The following is an 18,194-nucleotide window of genomic DNA, read 5'->3' as shown; positions in this document are numbered from 1 at the left end:
CATGCCTCTCTTCTCCCTCCAATAACCTGTCTCCCTGCCTCTCTTCTCCCTCCACCAACCTGTCTCCCTGCCTCTCTTCTCCCTCCACTAACCTGTCTCCCTCCCTCTCTTCTCCTTCTACCAACCTGTCTCCCTGCCTCTCTTCTCCCTCCACTAACCTGTCCTCATGCCTCTCTTCTCCCTCCAATAACCTGTCTCCCTGCCTCTCTTCTCCCTCCACCAACCTGTCTCCCTGCCTCTCTTCTCCCTCCACCAACCTGTCTCCCTGCCTCTCTTCTCCCTCCACCAACCTGTCTCCCTGCCTCTCTTCTCCCTCCACTAACCTGTCTCCCTGCCTCTCTTCTCCCTCCACTAACCTGTCCTCATGCCTCTCTTCTCCCTCCAATAACCTGTCTCCCTGCCTCTCTTCTCCCTCCACCAACCTGTCTCCCTCCCTCTCTTCTCCTTCTACCAACCTGTCTCCCTGCCTCTCTTCTCACTCCACCAACCTGTCTCCCTGCCTCTCTTCTCCCTCCACCAACCTGTCTCCCTGCCTCTCTTCTCGCTCCACCAACCTGTCTCCCTGCCTCTCTTCTCCCTCCACCAACCTGTCTCCCTGCCTCTCTTCTCCCTCCACCAACCTGTCTCCCTGCCTCTCTTCTCCCTCCACCAACCTGTCTCCCTGCCACTCTTCTCCCTCCACCAACCTGTCTCCCTGCCTCTCTTCTCCCTCCACCAACCTGTCTCCCTGCCACTCTTCTCCCTCCACCAACCTGTCTCCCTGCCTCTCTTCTCCCTCCACCAACCTGTCTCCCTGCCACTCTTCTCCCTCCACCAACCTGTCTCCCTGCCTCTCTTCTCCCTCCACCAACCTGTCTCCCTGCCTCTCTTCTCCCTCCACCAACCTGTCTCCCTGCCTCTCTTCTCCCTCCACCAACCTGTCTCCCTGCCTCTCTTCTCCCTCCACCAACCTGTCTCCCTGCCTCTCTTCTCCCTCCACCAACCTGTCTCCCTGCCTCTCTTCTCGCTCCACCAACCTGTCTCCCTGCCTCTCTTCTCCCTCCACCAACCTGTCTCCCTGCCTCTCTTCTCCCTCCACCAACCTGTCTCCCTGCCACTCTTCTCCCTCCACCAACCTGTCTCCCTGCCTCTCTTCTCCCTCCACCAACCTGTCTCCCTGCCACTCTTCTCCCTCCACCAACCTGTCTCCCTGCCTCTCTTCTCCCTCCACCAACCTGTCTCCCTGCCACTCTTCTCCCTCCACCAACCTGTCTCCCTGCCTGTCTTCTCCCTCCACCAACCTGTCTCCCTGCCTCTCTTCTCCCTCCACTAACCTGTCTCCCTGCCTCTCTTCTCCCTCCACTAACCTGTCCTCATGCCTCTCTTCTCCCTCCAATAACCTGTCTCCCTGCCTCTCTTCTCCCTCCACCAACCTGTCTCCCTGCCTCTCTTCTCCCTCCACTAACCTGTCTCCCTCCCTCTCTTCTCCTTCTACCAACCTGTCTCCCTGCCTCTCTTCTCACTCCACCAACCTGTCTCCCTGCCTCTCTTCTCCCTCCACCAACCTGTCTCCCTGCCTCTCTTCTCCCTCCACCAACCTGTCTCCCTGCCTCTCTTCTCCCTCCACTAACCTGTCTCCCTGCCTCTCTTATCGCTCCACCAACCTGTCTCCCTGCCTCTCTTCTCCCTCCACCAACCTGTCTCCCTGCCTCTCTTCTCCCTCCACCAACCTGTCTCCCTGCCTCTCTTCTCCCTCCACCAACCTGTCTCCCTGCCACTCTTCTCCCTCCACCAACCTGTCTCCCTGCCACTCTTCTCCCTCCACCAACCTGTCTCCCTGCCTCTCTTCTCCCTCCACCAACCTGTCTCCCTGCCACTCTTCTCCCTCCACCAACCTGTCTCCCTGCCTCTCTTCTCCCTCCACCAACCTGTCTCCCTGCCTCTCTTCTCCCTCCACCAACCTGTCTCCCTGCCACTCTTCTCCCTCCACCAACCTGTCTCCATGCCACTCTTCTCCTTCTACCAACCTGTCTCCCTGCCTCTCTTCTCCCTCCACCAACCTGTCTCCCTGCCTCTCTTCTCCCTCCACTAACCTGTCTCCATGCCACTCTTCTCCTTCTACCAACCTGTCTCCCTCCCTCTCTTCTCCCTCCACCAACCTGTCTCTCTGCCTCTCTTCTCCCTCCACCAACCTGTCTCCCTGCCTCTCTTCTCCCTCCACCAACCTGTCTCCCTGCCTCTCTTCTCCCACCACCAACCTGTCTCCCTGCCTCTCTTCTCCCTCCACCAACCTGTCTCCCTGCCTCTCTTCTCCCACCACCAACCTGTCTCCCTGCCTCTCTTCTCCCACCACCAACCTGTCTCCCTGCCTCTCTTCTCCCTCCACCAACCTGTCTCCATGCCACTCTTCTCCTTCTACCAACCTGTCTCCCTGCCTCTCTTCTCCCTCCACCAACCTGTCTCCCTGCCTCTCTTCTCCCTCCACCAACCTGTCTCCCTCCCTCTCTTCTCCCTACACCAACCTGTCTCCCTCCCTCTCTTCTCCCTCCACTAACCTGTCTCCATGCCACTCTTCTCCCTCCACCAACCTGTCTCCGTCCCTCTCTTCTCCCTACACCAACCTGTCTCCCTCCCTCTCTTCTCCCTCCACTAACCTGTCTCCCTGCCTCTCTTCTCCCTCCACCAACCTGTCTCCCTGCCTCTCTTCTCCCTCCACCAACCTGTCTCCCTGCCTCTCTTCTCCCTCCACTAACCTGTCTCCCTGCCTCTCTTCTCCCTCCACTAACCTTACTTCCTTGGTCCATTTCCTAAAATAAATGATTCTCTTTCCCTATATTTACATGTGTTCACTAACTCGTCTAAAACCAGACACCTGCTGAGGTCAGCTGAAATTACAATCATCAGTGTTTGAAAGTCAGCAGGCTGAATCATCCTGTGTTGAATGTGAGGTTAACAGTTTTGGCAGTGGTGTGTTTAACATTTGAACAAAGTGCTGTAAATCCACAGTGTTGTGCAGGTTGTGGTTAACGAAAGAATAATGAGCTAGAGTTTGGTCCACATGAACTGCTGCTGTGCAGACTGTTAGAGTTTACACATGTAGCTGCAGTTGTGCCCGCTGTCGTTTAGCAATCGAAAAAAAAACCTGTATGTCTCTTTTGTCTCTCAGTCATTTTATGTCTCTATAAGTGTCTCTTTGTAGTTATCTGTGTCCCATCTGCTTGTTTAACTGTATTTAAGGAAATAGAAATAGAAAAATGCGAAACCAGACAAACGCATGGCACTCTGACTAATGCACACAGGTGTCATGTTCTCACCACCTTATCTAACCCGTATTCTTACTGCCCACATGAATCACTGGAGACCTTAAGCTGCTCATCCTGTTAACTGTGTGTTCGTTCATGCCAACAGCTCATACCATCCAGTCAAAGTTTAACCTGAATGATCTGATGATTTAGGCCTGAAAACTTTGCTGTTGATCAGTCAGACAGGTCGAGCTTATTGTGTGCAGAAAGAGAAAGTAGATGATCGAGTGTCACTGAAATGTAACACCCGAGTTCAACAGTATTCTCCTGTGTCATGCAACACTGTGGGGACATCGACCAAAGGGAAGTTTGAATAAGTTTGTATTTATTTATGTGTACAGCTTCTTGGCTCCTGTACCAGACTTAGTTGTAGTCATTGTATGTCTCTTTGTAGTTTTTTGTCTCTCTTTGTATTCTTTTTACAGTTTTTTTTAGGATTGCTAAACGATAGCAATCACAACTACAGATCACCAACAGTCATCTGAGCTATACAGTTCACATTTCCTGTAGAACAGGTTTAGTGCAGCGACCCTCATTGTTATCCAATATGACATATTGTTATGCAAATATGTCATGTTAGAGACTTTCTGAGGTCACAATAAAAGCCTAATATGAAAGTTTTTTCTTGCCACTGTCGCTGTGACTCTTGCTCCTGGGTGATGTTGGGACCAAGGGGTTTGATTTTGAGATTGGTGGGGACACAAAAGTGCTCCAAGGCAGCACTCATGAAAGTTGACATTTTTTTGCATTAGCAATCATAATTTCACGTCATGAAAATGTTATAGGTTAGATTACTTAATATTAATTCATTATATTTTATAATTATAAAACCACATGATCATCTAGAATTTCCACCACAAATTCTTTATTTGTGTTTTTAAACCGCTGCTCTCTACTACACAAGTACATGAAAATAAGAATTAAAAATTAACTAAGATAAATAATAAATAAAGTGTATCTCTTTGGCATTAAATATTCTCTTTTATTCAATATCTGTGTTGTTGAGCCTCTACCTATACACCCTTGAAGTAACTTACACTTTGACTCCTAAAGAAGTCTCTTATATCCACTTTTCTTTTCTTCACGCACACACGTACACGCAAACAGACACAAACACAAATGTAAATGACACCACTGATATTTAAATCCATCTAGCTGACGTGACCCAGGAAGAACAAACGTCGAACATGTTGCCAACTTATACTCGCAGTTGCAGATAACATGCACTGCCTCTCGTCCGGTCCAACTAGCAGGTTGCAGGTAGTTTTAACAAGCAGAAGGAGTGAAAGTGGGGACAGCCAATCACATGTAAGTTAACGAGAAACCGGCAGCCAATCAGGGAGCGGTATTTAGGTTAGACTTCTAAAAAAAGAGCCTCATACTATTGCTTAAAAACCCTTCAAAGATGACATCAAATTGTTTTGCTTCCTAAACAGATTCATCTAAAGTGAATCTATCCAATGTCAGAAGCTGGCACCATTGAATGTGAGTTTTAAAATTACTTCAATTATTACTTGATTATCAGAATTGCAGCTAATTAATTTTCTGTACATCGACTACTTCATCACTGCTCTACAGTAGACTGTAGCTCAGACAGGTATGAGATGACTGGAATGACTTTTCCCTTTCCTCCAGCGTCTCCTCAAGGCACTGAACGATAACCGGGTCCACTTTGGTGTCAAACTTGTTGGCGAACCAGTGACCATAGTCCAGCAACCAACGCATTTCTGCTGAGGCGTAAATACAAATGCCGTGGACGTGTATCCCTGTGCAGGGTGGGTATCGGCTCCCCTCGAAGGCTTGCCACTTCACCAACCTGGTCTTAGTCATCTGGTCCTTGATATCAGGGTGTGATCTGGGTACCCCTCCAGGTACGCCTGGCAGTCGTACAAGTGTGGCCCAGAAGTGTTCCTCCGGGGCGTAGGTGTCCTCGCACCAATCCAATAACTCTTTCACAAGAACTGAGGAGTTCATGAACACAACAAAGTCCCGGGACAAGACAAAGTAGGCGCTGCCGGTGAACATCTCGATGCCCTGTGGCGGTGGGCTCTTCCTCTGGTCCGTTCTCACAATCTCTTTGTGGTGTGGGATGTTGGTGTCCCTCAGTGTGTAGTGAAAGATGGTCCTCTGCTTCTTGTACTCGATGGGTCGGCATGTCTCCAGCATGTTGGCTCCGTTTAGCTTCTTCAGTTCTGACACCAGCTCAGAGTTGGACTTGAGGGGGAAGTCTTGGCCACAGAGGTTAATGACATACTTCCACTTGAGATCTGCCTTCAAAAGGTCGGACATACAGTTGATGTCGCCTATCATCCGACTGATGTGTCCATAAGTGACGTCCTCCAGCTTGGAGGCGATGAAGACATTGGGCAGACAGCGGGCTAAACCCTCCAAGGCTGAGATGAACTGAGCTGGAGACTTTTTATCGTAGTGGATACAGTAGATGTTGATGGGTGAGTACAGCGCTTTGATGAGTCTCTCCACCAACAAAGCAGATTTATGCACAACCAGTGAGTAAGCAATAGGGAAGTCTTCATCCTCCTGTGAGACACACACATCGTCATAACCTCTGGACCTGATGAATGAGGGGCAGTCTGAGGTGAGGTTAACCAGGGTCTCATCCTTGTCCTCCACAACTTGTGTCCGTCTGATGATCAGGGACTTACCCACCTCCCCCGGGTCCATGTTGTATATAGCCCTGCAGCTAACATTGTACTTGCGATATGCCGGAATGTGATTTAAAGTTGGTCGTGGAGGGAAATACTTGGTGTGGTAGATGTCCTTCACATTGACCAATATGATGACACATCCAGTCAGCAGTGACAGCAGTAAGAAGGAATACGTGGCTTTTCTTGAATTCATTCTGTGAGGATGTGAGGGAGCAGAGACCGAAATTCAGTTTGGGATTTCAGTGAAAAAATGAAGTGTGGCTTTGAACAATGATTCAATAGAGACTCACATCGGTCCCTACATAGGTAGCTCTCTGCCTGGCGAACCGGTACAAGACGTCACAGTCTAAAAGTTGACAAAAAGAGGATAAATTCAGAATTAACACATCAGTTTATGTGCAATAACACTAATTAATAATTCATTGTTTCATATCCGAGTGAGCACTCAATGTCTTGGTCTAAAAATGGGCTATAACTCTAGAAGAGATGAGACATGTTATTGAAAACATAGAGACGTGTTAACAGTGCTCTCAGGTGGAGGTAAGAGGTTCTTGTTTTTTCCCTCTCAGCGGTAATCCAGATGTACACTTGCCTTTTATATTAGATTCAATGTTACAAGTAAGTTATAATCATCCAAACAATATGACCATTCAGGCTCCCTCGTGTGGTTAGAAGATGTATTGCAGATATCGACGTGAGAAGTAGAGTCATTTCCCCATAGATTTCCATGCAATCAGACTTCTTTTTGCTACCAGTGGCGTCGCCCCCCTAATGGCCAGTAGAGAGAATGCAAGTACTTATACGTACTTGAGGATTGGCTTCACATTTCAGAACCGGAGGTTGCTGCCTGGGGGCATTTACATTGTTAAAGTAATCTACAGTGGTTATTTGCACAAACAACACACATTGATTAAGTGAAATATAAGATTCTATTTTCATTGATTTTAGAATAATCTTGGAATTAGGAGTTTTAGTTATATTTTCAGCACCTTGGAGCTAGTGTTAGAAGCTAAACAGATCCTAATTCTCTCCCCAGAATCAGTAGAGGCGGTTGGTGACAGGATGGTGACAGCGAAACACGTCCCACGCCCTTCAGGAGACGCTAACTTCACTGAGCAGCTCCTTCAGTGAACAGGTGAGGGAGTGTGTGAAGGCGAGGTAGCGCAGCTCTTTCCTTCCTGCAGCGGTCAGACTTTACAATCAGCACTGCTCTCGCTGAACGCACGCACACACTGTGACCAGTCTGTTTATTTTTGTCTATTTTTATATTTTGTATTTTGCATCTGCTATTGATGCTTTTATTATTTGCACTATCCTCTTTTGCTGTAATCCGGAAATTACCCCTGTGGGAATAATAAAATATATCTTATCTTATCTTACTTCAATGGCACCTCCCGAGATATATCAATCATGGCCGATAGTTTTATTCGCTTTAAAAAATAAAAATAGAAACTGAAAGTTCAGCTTTTGATCTTGAATTTGACGAATCCAACAATGTAGTCAAACTAAAACATAAGTGTAGTATAAAAATAAAATATACAGGGTCGTCCATGAAGTTGGAATAATTTGCAAATGTCTTTTATAATGCCAAACAAATGTTATGCATGAATTAATTTCCTCCTGGGTAACTGGAACACATAACATAATCATTGCACCTGGTCAAAAGTCATTAGTGATCTATTTAAATCTGAATAAACAGAGGATCGTGTCTAAAAACATAATATTCCAACTTTATGGGTAACAGAAAGTGACAAATGAAACTTAATTATTATTCAAAAGAATTCCAGACCTGAATCAAAATAATTTAACCACTGATTTTTGTTTTTCTACCATGGCTGCTAGGCGCTACCTTACTTACTTACTCCCCTATGGATTACAACACAGATTAGTTGTTTACAAGTAGGGCTGTTGCTAGGTTTCTGAAACATCTGGGGCTCAGCCCAGAGGGAAAAGGATAAAAAAAAATGTTGTATGCTCTATTGAGCATGCATGTAGACTACAGATGAAAATAATAAATAAAGTAACAGGCTTAATGCCTCTGATAACGTCACTAGCGTAAGCTAGCTAGCTAACATTCAAACGGTAGACAACGTTCATGATGTACATTTACAATAAATTATATATATTTCCATACATTCACCATAAGTAAGGTTTTCAACACGTTTACAGACATTTGAATTACTGACAAATAATAACGACATTCTGAAATCTAGAGCTTGTGCTCACTACTAACCTGTTGTAAACACTGAGTCAGACTGCTGAAGTGTAGTTGAATTTTGTTTGTTTGTTTGTTTGTTTGTTTTACCAAAAAATTATATTCGGGGCTAATTAAATAAATCCGGGGCTTAAGCCCCGAATGAAACAGCCTAGTGACGCCACTGTTCACAAAGCAGCATAATCAGGTGTTGTCAGGGCTGGACTGGGACCAAAAATCGGCCCGGGCATTTTCAGCCGAGACCGGCCCACCAGGTATCGATGGAAAGACAATGAAGCCTATGAATGAAAACAATTTTTTTTCTGACAATGCTTGTACACTGTCGGGCATCGCCCCTCGGCTGTAATTGGTCCAGCCCAGAATCAATCATGACTAAGGGGCCGATCTACCAGTTTTGTGTACCAATAGCAGTGTTTCCCACAGGATTCTATCGTGGGTGGCTTGTGATCTTGTAGGGGGGTCCAGGGGCATGCCCCCCCCGGGAGAACATTTTTAATAGATTTAATTTTAATGCATCAATTTGGTGAATTTTGAGAACCAAAACATGACATCAATTACTGACCAATTTCTTACAAACTGCTGGTACTAATACAAAATGTTGACATACTAAATGGGGTTGAGGAGTTCAAGCATTCAAGAAAAGATGAAAGAAAAATGACTAAAACACAGTGCTGAGCCTTCCAGGGTTCCCCAATTAGTTTTCACTGAGGGCCAAATTATGTCCAGGTTGGTTGTAGTAGCAGATAGTAGTAGTAGTCATAGCCTGTGTTGAGGGACAGATAAAAATGTACGCTTGAAAGAAAATAAGTCCAATATCAACGATTTATTTATTTGAATGCCCCTGGAGAATATTTTGATCAACAACAAAAACAACAGCACTACAGCAAGTGGCGCACTAGAGGAAAAAAATATTGTATAATGTTATACAATATTGTTTTCCTCTTGTTTGCAGCGTCTTGCTTTTGTCTTGTAATTTGCAGACGGTCCCTGCGCACTCGCCCGGCTGTCACTGCGCATATAGATCAATGTTCTCCGTTCAGCTCAGAGGACAGCTGATTTATGTAAAAAATCTGTGTTTTGGTCCTTGTAGCTCGTAGTCTTTGATATTACGGTGGGAAAGAGGCATCATTTGTGTTTGAAAACGTTTCACTTCAGATGTATTGATCCCGAATCTGTGAATATATTTTCAACTTTACCGACTCTTTATTTCACCTTATGGCAGGTTATTAGTAACTGTCACTGGGTCCGCACGGCCCGGATTTGCTCTTGCGGGCCGGATTTGGCCCGCGGGCCGCTAATTGGGGATGGCTGCTTTATACTATTAGTTTATTATGACTATTATTATTATTAATATAAGTGGGTGACTATTCCTCAGCCTTCCTTGGTGTTTTGGTTTTGACATACGCGCACGCACTGTCAAACTCGCGCAGCTAAGGGGGGTCGGCGCGGGGGACGCCTTATGGCGACGGGGGAAAACAGAACGGTGATGAACCAAACCAGCCGCGAGGATTTCCCCTTATAATAAGCGCTGCTGCCCTCCTGTTTAGGCCTATTATTAGAGCCGCTAGTTAAGTCCATTCAATGTGTGGGAAACACTGAATATGTATCATGACTAATACCATTAATAACACTAATACCATTAGTAAAAAAAAAAAAAAAAAAAAAAGGCTCGGCCCAAAATCCCCATCGGCCCTTCGGGCAAATGCCCGATATGCCCGATGATTAGTTTTACTGAACACTGGCCGATAACGACGATCAACCATATACTCAATGTGAGAATGAGTTTACAAGTGAATCTTAGCAGACTTCTAAATTAATATAGACCTATAATAATAGTCCAATAAACGTTTATAGACGTTGAAAGAGGTTAAAACACAAAACTTTCAAATTTCAAACCCGAATAAAGTGAATTTAAACTAGACTACAGACAGATGAGCATTGAATTAACGTATTTAAACGGGAAATTGAGTAGCAACTTAGAAATGAGCAGCTGAGAAGCAACTTACCGCTGTCAGGAGCGATCAGAAGAGTGGACCCTTCCTCGTTGCCGCAACCTGAACCTGTTCTCCGACATGCCATTTGACACAGGGTGAACAACGACCCTGAGGAGGAGATGGAGAGGGAGGGTGGGCCGATCAGCAGGTGGAATTTTTTGAATGTGTGGATTTGAATACTGCACCTTGTTCCAGAAGTAGGGCGATCATATATCTACGTTAATATCTATGCTTGAAAGATCTCAACGTAATAAAGTAAATTACTCCTATTCTCCTCTGCCTTCTAGGAAAATGAAAACAAATGAAAACAAATGCACACGGTCGGGAGGATGGTTACCAAAACAGAGGAAAAGTGAGAGGACGCTAAATTTCTCAGCTTCGCGTCTGGGTTTATTTATTAATGTGGTTAAAGATACAACCTACCTTGAAAGTTGCCTATATCGCTGTCTCTGCTGCTGTTAGTTTAGCATGTGCTGAATCCACCCTCTCCTCTGATTGGCTGTGGGATCAGTCGCTCTCAGATCAGCACCCGCCTTTTGCACCATAGACTGAATGCACAGATCGTTTTGCTCCACATATCTCAGTGGAGGTGGGATTTGTGATTTGTAGGTGAAGGAAACAGAATCTGTGACTCGTGGGGAAGATTTGCGCAGTTGTACTTCTCGATTTGTGTTTGTGTTTTAAAAGGTACACAAATATGTTTTGCACCAAATATACTATAACAATAGGAGCAAAAATGTGAGCGTGTCAGTTTTTTAATCTGTGACTTCTAAAATAGGATTTGTGCACCTGTAATTAAGAATTTGTGAATGTGTAATTGTTGTGTTGTATTTGTGGAGAGAAAACAAATCTACAAGTACACAACTCATAGAGTCTGTGACTTCAAATTTACTGATACACATACACAATCACTGTCACAACTACAAATTCCACTGTTACAGGTGCTCAAACCTTTTGCACCAATAATACCTTCACATCAAACACTCCGATCTATTGATCACACACTGTTCTACACTTTAAAAAATGTTGTGATTTTAGTATTTTGTGTATTTTATTGCTATTGCATCTAGTGGCCACTTCTGTGAACTACATGTCTGGCCAAAGAAAACTCCTAATTATGTGCCACTATGAAATGAGTCGGTCTTAGGTTTCCTTAATTTAAGTAGAATACAGGTTGAATTAAAGAAACATTATTAAAAATAAATAAATGACACATTGTTATATGCAATACAATAATCAAAGATTTTTATTCAGAAATAATATTTGTTCAGCTCTTTTTGAGCTGAGTCTGTTTCTTTTTTTTTGGATAACACTTCCCCTGCTTTTGAAAAATCCTTTCACAGGTACACTTGTTGCAGGGACACTTAAAAATGACTTAGTCAGTTGGTACAAATTAGGGAAGACAGCACGTCGCTCTTGCCAGTATTTCAAATGATCTGCCCGTCTTGGAATAACCGTTTCGAAACAGAGGCGTTCCTTCAATCACTAAACTACAGTCACGTGACATGGGCGTTTCAGAACCGCTTTTCGGCATAATAGGCTTCGGGATGGTCTTGACTTGACTTGACTTGACTTATCACGCCGACGAGAGCTGCAGGTGTCTGAGGGGGCGGGCTCTAAAGAGACGGCAGCCAAACGCCGTCAAGTCGGACAACAAAGTCAACGTGACTATGGTGCTCAAGCGATAGAACACAGCAGCAAACCAAAGAGGATATGTATCCTCACATGCAGACCTCACATATAATATGCCTTCTCACAACACAATGCACGGAACTTAAGATCAAGCCATGAGATCAATGCGACCAAAATAAAAAGTATCATTTCACCACAAGGTGGCCGCCGAGTGCGGACCTGAACACACATCATTGAACTTTTAACCAATGAGAACCATTCCACTAGCGGAGGTGTGGACAAGCCGGTTGCAGCCGTCGTAGACCGCGCTGCCAAGCGCTGCAAGAAGCGGCTCTTAAAAACTTGTTCCCGCGATGTTTTGTGTCACGTGATATGGTCGCGACCCTGTGATGTCTTTGCAGTTGGCTGCTAAGTCGGACACAATTCTAGCCATCATGCATCGCTTTCAACCCACAATACATCACGTTAGGTAGCGCGCTGCAGGCGGCTACATCAAGTCGAATTCGCCTAACGTTTCGAAACGTTTCGATCCGGGACTTCAGAGACGCGCCGACACGCCCGTTTCGGAAGTCACATCACTAAACAGAAGTCATCTCAGGACACTTAACACATTGAGCAGGACTAGAATATGCTCAAAATTTCAAGAGTCAACACAATTTCCTAAAGTCCCAACAACACCCAGGGACAAGCTTTACAGCGACAGTGGCGAGAAAAAACTGCCTTAATAGGCTTTTAGGCAGAGATCTCGTGCAGCCCAGGCCCTTGGGTTCCAACTGTATTTGGTGTTGGTAGTATGGTAGTAGTAACCGTTAGGACTACACCATGCGGCCCAGGCCCGGCCCTAACCAATCTGGAGCCCTAGGCAAGATTTTAGGTGGCGCCCCCCTTGCATCGGCAGTGTAGTGTATATACTCACAAGAAACCTAATAGTTTTGTCTTTGACCTTTTTTTTACTTAAAGAAAGCTAATTAACAATCACAATAGTTAACAAGATAAAAAAAAATATGAATAAATAAATGAATACAAAAAATAAAATGAATATATGAAATACAACCATTTTTACATTCATAAATAGCAGTGGCGTGCACAGGTAGACACTAGGTGGTGCTAAAGCACCTGCCCTTGCCCTCTGGACCAAGCAAGTGCCCTTTTGAAAGTTCGTTTTTTTCACTCAAAGAAACACGAGACAATCCGGTCAATTTTCAAAATAAAAGCAGTGGGAACGCGCCTCAGTTGCCAAGCTGCAACTTGCATTTATTTGTCTCTGTTGTGAAGTAGCCGGTCTCAACGCCACACAGCTGGGCATAAATTATTGGCTGCTCACCTGCTTAACAAGCTACCCAAAATCAGTAATAGATATGACATGATGATGACCACCAGTAGAGTTTGTCATTGGTATCCTACAGCATGTGAATCTATCTGTATACTTACTTAAGATGAATATTTAGTAGGCTATTGTGTAGGTTTACATTAGGCTAGGCCTACATAATTAACACTTGCAGTAATGTATTTGCTAAATGACAAACAGGCAATACCCAATTGCCTGCAGAAAAAGTAGCCCTGTGCCTTGTTGAAATATAACCAAACAGTCTTATTCATATTGTTGGTCTCTTTTTATTTACCAATTGCAGCATAATGCCTAGAAAGGAGAGGATAAGAAGGGAAAAAGAAAGGGAGCTACAGCAGGCAGCCCGGGGGAGCAGCTCTCTGTGTGCACTTTAACAACTAGGCTTACAACTATAATATATAAAGGGGTGGAAAAGTGACTATTACCAGCAGGGCAAACGTGAGCTAACCAGAAGGCAATAAAAATGTAAACAAATGTAAACACCTGCTTAAAAGATCTAATAAATGTCCCTGAGGAATGTAAGGTGGGAGTCCTGTCATTACCTAACGTTACATTATTACTTTCCATAACAACTTAGCCCCCTCCACAATATTAACTGACGTTAAAACAGTCAACTAACGTTAGCTATTTATTGATTAGCAATTAGCGAATCATGTAACGTTATCCTAATGCTAAAAAGCCAGGTGTCTATCTGTAACAGATACATAATTTCATGTAACGTTATGTCTGTCTTTTTCTCGTTTCTCCTCCTCTTCTTTTCTTTTTTTTCTTCCCTGGGCACCCGACAGTTTTGGCCGTTTTGACATCTTGTGTTGATTTTTTGATGTGGTGATGACGTCCAAAAAGAATCATGATAGGCTACGGGAAGGGAGGGGGCGCACCGTGCATGGGGGGGGGGGGGGGGGGGGTTGTAATGTTGTAACAAATATTATTTCTATTAAATAGGCTTTGCTTTGCATTTTAATTAACGTGGGATTATTTCTTGTACCAACTTTTATTTTATTTATTTTTTTTTTTTTTACCATTTGTGGCACTGGCGTGGCGCCCCCCGATGGACGGCGCCCTTAGCATTTGCCTATACGGCCTATGCCACGGGCCGGCCCTGCTTCTCTTCTCCCTCCACCAACCTGTCTCCCTGCTTCTCTTCTCCCTCCACCAACCTGTCTCCCTGCCTCTCTTCTCTCTCCACCAACCTGTCTCCCTGCCTCTCTTCTCCCTCCACTAACCTGTCTCCCTGCTTCTCTTCTCTCACCACCAACCTGTCTCCCTCCCTCTCTTCTCCCTCCACCAACCTGTCTCCATGCCACTCTTCTCCTTCTACCAACCTGTCTCCCTCCCTCTCTTCTCCCTCCACCAACCTGTCTCCCTGCTTCTCTTCTCTCTCCACCAACCTGTCTCCCTGCCTCTCTTCTCCCTCCACCAACCTGTCTCCATGCCACTCTTCTCCTTCTACCAACCTGTCTCCCTGCTTCTCTTCTCTCTCCACCAACCTGTCTCCCTCCCTCTCTTCTCCCTCCACCAACCTGTCTCCATGCCACTCTTCTCCTTCTACCAACCTGTCTCCCTGCCTCTCTTCTCCCTCCACCAACCTGTCTCCATGCCACTCTTCTCCTTCTACCAACCTGTCTCACTCCCTCTCTTCTCCCTCCACCAACCTGTCTCCCTGCTTCTCTTCTCTCTCCACCAACCTGTCTCCCTCCCTCTCTTCTCCCTCCACCAACCTGTCTCCATGCCACTCTTCTCCTTCTACCAACCTGTCTCCCTGCCTCTCTTCTCCCTCCACCAACCTGTTTCCCTGCCTCTCTTCTCCCTCCACCAACCTGTCTCCCTGCCTCTCTTATCCCACCACCAACCTGTCTCCCTGCCTCTCTTCTCCCACCACCAACCTGTCTCCCTGCCTCTCTTCTCCCTCCACCAACCTGTCTCCCTCCCTCTCTTCTCCCTCCACCAACCTGTCTCCCTGCTTCTCTTCTCTCTCCACCAACCTGTCTCCCTGCCTCTCTTCTCCCTCCACCAACCTGTCTCCCTGCCTCTCTTCTCTCTCCACCAACCTGTCTCCCTGCCTCTCTTATCCCACCACCAACCTGTCTCCCTGCCTCTCTTCTCCCACCACCAACCTGTCTCCCTGCCTCTCTTCTCCCTCCACCAACCTGTCTCCCTCCCTCTCTTCTCCCTCCACCAACCTGTCTCCCTGCTTCTCTTCTCTCTCCACCAACCTGTCTCCCTGCCTCTCTTCTCCCTCCACCAACCTGTCTCCCTGCCTCTCTTCTCTCTCCACCAACCTGTCTCCCTACCTCTCTTCTCCCTCCACTAACCTGTCTCCCTGCTTCTCTTCTCTCTCCACCAACCTGTCTCCCTCCCTCTCTTCTCCCTCCACCAACCTGTCTCCATGCCACTCTTCTCCTTCTACCAACCTGTCTCCCTCCCTCTCTTCTCTCTCCACCAACCTGTCTCCCTGCCTCTCTTCTCTCTCCACCAACCTGTCTCCATGCCACTCTTCTCCTTCTACCAACCTGTCTCCCTCCCTCTCTTCTCCCTCCACCAACCTGTCTCCCTGCTTCTCTTCTCTCTCCACCAACCTGTCTCCCTGCCTCTCTTCTCCCTCCACCAACCTGTCTCCATGCCACTCTTCTCCTTCTACCAACCTGTCTCCCTGCTTCTCTTCTCTCTCCACCAACCTGTCTCCCTCCCTCTCTTCTCCCTCCACCAACCTGTCTCCATGCCACTCTTCTCCTTCTACCAACCTGTCTCCCTGCCTCTCTTCTCCCTCCACCAACCTGTCTCCATGCCACTCTTCTCCTTCTACCAACCTGTCTCCCTGCCTCTCTTCTCCCTCCACCAACCTGTCTCCCTGCTTCTCTTCTCTCTCCACCAACCTGTCTCCCTCCCTCTCTTCTCCCTCCACCAACCTGTCTCCATGCCACTCTTCTCCTTCTACCAACCTGTCTCCCTGCCTCTCTTCTCCCTCCACCAACCTGTTTCCCTGCCTCCCTTCTCCCTCCACCAACCTGTCTCCCTGCCTCTCTTATCCCACCACCAACCTGTCTCCCTGCCTCTCTTCTCCCACCACCAACCTGTCTCCCTGCCTCTCTTCTCCCTCCACCAACCTGTCTCCCTCCCTCTCTTCTCCCTCCACCAACCTGTCTCCCTGCTTCTCTTCTCTCTCCACCAACCTGTCTCCCTGCTTCTCTTCTCTCTCCACCAACCTGTCTCCCTGCCTCTCTTCTCTCTCCACCAACCTGTCTCCATGCCACTCTTCTCCTTCTACCAACCTGTCCCCCTCCCTCTCTTCTCCCTCCACCAACCTGTCTCCCTGCTTCTCTTCTCTCTCCACCAACCTGTCTCCCTGCCTCTCTTCTCCCTCCACCAACCTGTCTCCATGCCACTCTTCTCCTTCTACCAACCTGTCTCCCTCCCTCTCTTCTCCCTCCACCAACCTGTCTCCCTGCTTCTCTTCTCTCTCCACCAACCTGTCTCCCTCCCTCTCTTCTCCCTCCACCAACCTGTCTCCATGCCACTCTTCTCCTTCTACCAACCTGTCTCCCTGCCTCTCTTCTCCCTCCACCAACCTGTCTCCATGCCACTCTTCTCCTTCTACCAACCTGTCTCCCTGCCTCTCTTCTCCCTCCACCAACCTGTCTCCATGCCACTCTTCTCCTTCTACCAACCTGTCTCCCTGCCTCTCTTCTCCCTCCACCAACCTGTCTCCCTGCTTCTCTTCTCTCTCCACCAACCTGTCTCCCTCCCTCTCTTCTCCCTCCACCAACCTGTCTCCATGCCACTCTTCTCCTTCTACCAACCTGTCTCCCTGCCTCTCTTCTCCCTCCACCAACCTGTTTCCCTGCCTCCCTTCTCCCTCCACCAACCTGTCTCCCTGCCTCTCTTATCCCACCACCAACCTGTCTCCCTGCCTCTCTTCTCCCACCACCAACCTGTCTCCCTGCCTCTCTTCTCCCTCCACCAACCTGTCTCCCTCCCTCTCTTCTCCCTCCACCAACCTGTCTCCCTGCTTCTCTTCTCTCTCCACCAACCTGTCTCCCTGCCTCTCTTCTCCCTCCACCAACCTGTCTCCCTGCCTCTCTTCTCTCTCCACCAACCTGTCTCCCTACCTCTCTTCTCCCTCCACTAACCTGTCTCCCTGCTTCTCTTCTCTCTCCACCAACCTGTCTCCCTCCCTCTCTTCTCCCTCCACCAACCTGTCTCCATGCCACTCTTCTCCTTCTACCAACCTGTCTCCCTCCCTCTCTTCTCTCTCCACCAACCTGTCTCCCTGCCTCTCTTCTCTCTCCACCAACCTGTCTCCATGCCACTCTTCTCCTTCTACCAACCTGTCTCCCTCCCTCTCTTCTCCCTCCACCAACCTGTCTCCCTGCTTCTCTTCTCTCTCCACCAACCTGTCTCCCTGCCTCTCTTCTCCCTCCACCAACCTGTCTCCATGCCACTCTTCTCCTTCTACCAACCTGTCTCCCTGCTTCTCTTCTCTCTCCACCAACCTGTCTCCCTCCCTCTCTTCTCCCTCCACCAACCTGTCTCCATGCCACTCTTCTCCTTCTACCAACCTGTCTCCCTGCCTCTCTTCTCCCTCCACCAACCTGTCTCCATGCCACTCTTCTCCTTCTACCAACCTGTCTCCCTGCCTCTCTTCTCCCTCCACCAACCTGTCTCCCTGCTTCTCTTCTCTCTCCACCAACCTGTCTCCCTCCCTCTCTTCTCCCTCCACCAACCTGTCTCCATGCCACTCTTCTCCTTCTACCAACCTGTCTCCCTGCCTCTCTTCTCCCTCCACCAACCTGTTTCCCTGCCTCCCTTCTCCCTCCACCAACCTGTCTCCCTGCCTCTCTTATCCCACCACCAACCTGTCTCCCTGCCTCTCTTCTCCCACCACCAACCTGTCTCCCTGCCTCTCTTCTCCCTCCACCAACCTGTCTCCCTCCCTCTCTTCTCCCTCCACCAACCTGTCTCCCTGCTTCTCTTCTCTCTCCACCAACCTGTCTCCCTGCTTCTCTTCTCTCTCCACCAACCTGTCTCCCTGCCTCTCTTCTCTCTCCACCAACCTGT

General features: G+C 47.4%; 1 pseudogene across 2 annotated transcripts in view; it reads right to left on the bottom strand.

Moving 5' to 3' along the window:
• Nucleotides 1-4,253: 4,253 nt before the first annotated feature.
• LOC311029614 (beta-1,3-galactosyl-O-glycosyl-glycoprotein beta-1,6-N-acetylglucosaminyltransferase 4 pseudogene) overlaps nt 4,254-18,194 on the bottom strand; it is a 46,604-nt pseudogene continuing 32,663 nt past the window's right edge. The window contains exons 2-3 of one of the 2 annotated variants that reach the window (XR_014599357.1): nt 6,238-6,293; nt 4,254-6,141 (exon numbers count right to left, since the gene is read on the bottom strand). The product of XR_014599357.1 is annotated as a beta-1,3-galactosyl-O-glycosyl-glycoprotein beta-1,6-N-acetylglucosaminyltransferase 4 pseudogene (transcript). The remainder of the gene's footprint in view (nt 6,142-6,237; nt 6,294-18,194) is intronic. The other variant, XR_014599356.1, reaches the window with a different exon arrangement.

The sequence above is a fragment of the Eutrigla gurnardus genome, assembly GCF_963514095.1.
Source record: "Eutrigla gurnardus genome assembly, chromosome: 19".
Lineage (NCBI taxonomy): Eukaryota > Metazoa > Chordata > Actinopteri > Perciformes > Triglidae > Eutrigla > Eutrigla gurnardus.
The sequence above is the reverse complement of the archived record's forward strand: the minus strand, read 5'-3'. Positions and strand labels throughout refer to the sequence as shown.